This window comes from Rhagoletis pomonella, unplaced genomic scaffold (assembly GCF_013731165.1).
Source record: "Rhagoletis pomonella isolate Grant_MI unplaced genomic scaffold, Rhpom_1.0 Rhpom_scaffold_00004, whole genome shotgun sequence".
Classification (NCBI taxonomy): Eukaryota; Metazoa; Arthropoda; class Insecta; order Diptera; family Tephritidae; genus Rhagoletis; species Rhagoletis pomonella.
This window is the reverse complement of record NW_023458558.1, coordinates 79,823,241-79,827,930: the sequence shown is the minus strand read 5'-3', so window position 1 is coordinate 79,827,930 and position 4,690 is coordinate 79,823,241.

Here is a 4,690-nt window from a genome sequence, read left to right as displayed (position 1 = left end):
TGTGTTGTGTTGTGTTGTGTTGTGTTGTGTTGTGTTGTGTTGTGTTGTGTTGTGTTGTGTTGTGTTGTGTTGTGTTGTGTTGTGTTGTGTTGTGTTGTGTTGTGTTGTGTGGTATATTTAACATAGCGATGTCCTAGGAAGCAGTCAATTGCATGTATTTTCAACTACTTTAAAATGCATTGGCTTAAACAACTTCAAAGTCAGTATTATTATTTGAATACGATTGCATTCTGCGCTTCACAGATGCCTTTTCATTAATCCAAAACACAAATTGTTTCTTTGAGTAACATTTACTCATTGCATTTGTTTTAAAGTAGTCTTTCACTTAGTTGATTTACAAACAAAAAATCACTTGCTTCCGTCAGGACGCTCTGCATGCTTGGTATACGTATGTACACACTTTTTTTTCTACTACGTTCGTTGCAGTCCTGATGCAGTCCGTTTGAAAGTTGCATCAACTTGTCTTCGAAAAGCACCCACCCTTGTCGGGTCCATGCGTCCCCGCCCACCATGTTTCGTCCGCCTATTACGAAAAGCCTCTGCTTATCTTCTTGCCTCAGCAGCTAGTGCCTCGACCAAATATCGCGCCTGGTGGTAGATATTTCATCTGGGCTGAGTTATGTGTCGTCCATTTCGACGCTGCTCATCACTTCTCAGTTGGGTCAAAATGTGCGTGACTGCATTGTTCACCGCTTCCCATTTTTCAACGGATTCTATCATGTGAACTGCCATGTTTTCAGGTGTGGGGTGTTCTCCAAATACAGAGCGAATGTGGTTTCTATCCAGATCGAATCTCGGGCAGTGAAACAAAACATGTTCGACGTCTTCGATAATGCCATCACCACACGCTTCGCAATGGTCAAGCTCTTCGTGTTTGAAGCGTTTCAGGTACACACTTACATTCAAATACGTGCGTGCTAAATTTTTGCATAAAAACATTATTTTTAAATACGAACATTATTAAACGATAATCAAATATAAAGTATTCATACTATGCATTATTTCCCTCAGTTCAGTGCGATACTGGTAATCGATACAGGAAGAGGTAGCGGTAATTTCTGCATACTCAACTCAAAAATTATATTTTTGGATTATAACACTATTGAAGTAAATGTATTTTGTATATACACACATACATACATTGTTTTTGTGAAATAAGTTAATATCGCGTTAATAACTTCCAATAGTTACTAAGATGTGACACCGTGGCGATAGGCAATAAAATTCTTTTCCAATTTCTGGCAGGGTACAAGTACTATGTAAATATATAGACACGATCCTATCTTGTTGCCCAACGACCTTGACATTCTATGAACATTTTGCCACCGGTAAGAGCACAATAAACTCATAAATTTTCCCATTGAAAACACTTGCAATGCTCACAATACACACTTTCACTTTCTCTCCCAAGAAGCCTAAATTCATGCAATACATACATATGTACGAACGCATTTCCGTGACCTTGTGCTGCACATTGAGGATGTCCTTGGTGCCAGAATGTCAATTAGTGGAACCTAAAAGTCGCCCACCTTTATTCAATGAGCTGGCCTTGTATATAGAAAAATAAAAAGCGAAAATGAATTATTAAGTTGGCATTCAGGTGAAACGTGCAGATTTTGTGTTATGTGTGCCAGAAGCTTCTGGTTCAAAATTGGCAATTCACATAACATTATTAGCAATAGGAATAAATGTGAAACAATTAAAATCAAAGTAATATCGCTCATAAAAGTCAAATTTTATGTAGGTGTAGTTATATTCCGGATTGCTTTTTACGTTTCTTGAGGTACATTCTTTTGCAACCGAGCTACAAAAGAACACTCGCTTAAATGAAGAAATACCTGCAACACAAACTCGGCTATTAATCCGAGTTCAGACAGGTCGGAAGGGCAGTGTTGGTAAGTAAAGAAATTTCTCTATTGTGAATTATTAATGGGAAAGTAGAGAGGGACATTTTTATTTCGTATATGGGAAAATCTTTTGAGATGGGGACATTTTGTGTACTGGCATATTGTTGCCGGCACAAAGCAGCTGCACTGCCAAGTGCGGTTTCTATACCTTCGTTAATACTACTTCTATGTGTAAATATCAATAAATAGTTATTCAAAACAGAACTAACGGTTTAAATGACCAGTTTACTTGCTAGTGTGCAACTCGCACAAAATCTACGTTTTATTAAGATATAACTTCTTGAGTGGCCAGACCTAAAGCTTTGGGTTTTCAAACGATTATTTGTAGGTTCTGAGGAATAAAAAGACAGGTACTAAACAAATGTGCTAGTTACCAAATGTGAGAACTTCGCGTATTTTATGAAAAAAACGTGAATTTTCTTGTGGTAGTCGTTGAGCTGTACTTATTTTACATTTTTGGATATAATATATAATTCTTCAATTCTTCAGAAGAAGAATCCTAGGTTAAAGGACAATGTGCTACTCATTGCTGAAAACTCTTGAGAAAACGCGTGATCAGTGCGTAATTTTTTACTTAATATTGGTTTTTCGTTGAGTACAACCAATTACGGGCAAACAAATTCATAAGCCCTGGTTTAATATTTTATGTTTGTGTATTTGCGTCTGTGTAAAAAATGCAAACCTCTAAAGATTATTTTAATGGTCAGTACTGGATAATCCTTACTGCTATAAATGCGAAAGGTTTGTTTGTTACGCTTTCGCGCTTTAACTACTCAACCGATCTTAATGAAATTTCACATAATGGTGTCATTTAGCCCATCTTAAAAGATAGGGTAGGGTTTATCCCCATTAGACATAGGGGCGTGGCACCTCCCATACAAACGGAATTTTTCATACTGCATACCTCTGGAAGTATTTGTGGTATAGTACTGGAACTTGGTATGGAGATATATGAAATCAATACTATACTCATGGAAAAAATGTGGGTTATTGGAAAAGGGCCCGTGACACCTGCCATACAGACTGCATTTTTTATACTACCACCTGTTAAAAAATTAACTTCAATTCAAAATATTTTATAAGAATTATTACAAAATGGATGTCGATCGATTCGTTACATCCCAGAAATGGTGACTTTTAAGAAAAAAGTGTCATAACGGGTTTTAGAGATAATTGCATGATCTACACTTTTGTGTAACCTATTGTTATGATAAACTTTACGGTTTAGCTGAAAAACTGTAAACATCAATTTATGTAACTTTTGACCTTAACAGGTCTATTCTGCGCTGGTAATAAAAAGTTTGTAACCGGTAAATAAAGTTCCTGTCAATTTGTAAACCCTTTTCGCATTCTGTGTACTCTTGTAGCCGGTAAATTTTGTTACCATCTCGTAAGCTGGTAACAAAGTATTACCCCGTGAAATATGCAATGCCAGAATTTGAACAATTCTTTATAGCTGAATCGCTGAATATTTTTACTGCATTACCAACGTTTCTAGAATCGCGGTGACAAGAACTGGTAACATTTTTTGGTAATAAAATTTTCCAGTTACAAAATCTCCGGTAACGTGCAGAATAGACCTGTAAATAATGTTTTTTACAGATCTGAGATCGACAAGGACTTTTCACATTTCATTTATAATGACGTTCCTAACATTTGTACAAATTTTCAACTTTAGGCGAGGTACTGTAACCTTGAAAATCTAACTTTACCGGGCTAATAGAAAACAATTTTGAAAATATGGTTTAAAGAGAGTAGCAATTAAAAAATATTAGTTACGAGGGTTATAATGTACTTCAATTGGGTTGACAAGTGATCATTTCTGAAAAAAAATTGTGCTATGTTGACAAAAAAAAATTTTTAATTGAAAAGTCCCCATCTCAAAAGATTTTCCCATGATTCCACATGATTTATATTTTAAATATGTATATATATTACGCAAATACCTCGCATAATTACTCATTCCTATTGGTTTTTGCGTCTAAATCTCGTTAAAGTAATCACATGTTTCACAAAAGGAAATTTTACCGGAGTTGAGCGTTCTTTTGTCGCTCGTTTACAAAAAAAAATGCAGCTTTTGACTCGATCAAAGTCTATCACTTGCCATTTCTATGAAATTTCTGCAGTCAAATAACCTTCCGCGGTATACACTCACTTTTTGTCTTACGAGTCAAGGAACTCATACTCTTTTGCCTGATGCTTTTTTGGCGCACTTTTCAAATGACACACTTGTGGATTTCGCAGTCCTAAATGTTTTTCGTTTCTATGCTTTTCTTACGATCCCCCATTACGGTAGGTAATAAATGACGGCGTTAACGTTCAACACCACTATCGGGCGTCTAGTCTAAAGTACTTGAAAGACATGGATTCACTACTACACAAACACTTTTATTTCCTGCTATGTTGTTTGTACTGGAGTGGTTGCGGGCGTTTCGCTGTCGAGTAATTCGCGCCATTCATAACTGTTTGTGGCAGCATTTTACGATTATTTTACGATTATTGCGAGCAGTTAAAACGATTTTACAAATTTCTACATGTTGGTTGTATATATGTAGTATGCATATACATGCATATGCATGTATACGTTTGGGTTAGAATGTGTTATTGTTACAAGTGTTTATTAGAAATACCTGTTGCTACATGTGCAATTGACACCCCTCACAGCGAACGCCAAACAAGAGTGGAGGCAACGCAATAATAACACTGTGAGACAAATGGTAGGGGTCAGTGATCGGGAAGGGTTCAAACTACCGGGGAAAGTTATATCGGTAAAAAAGAAGTTA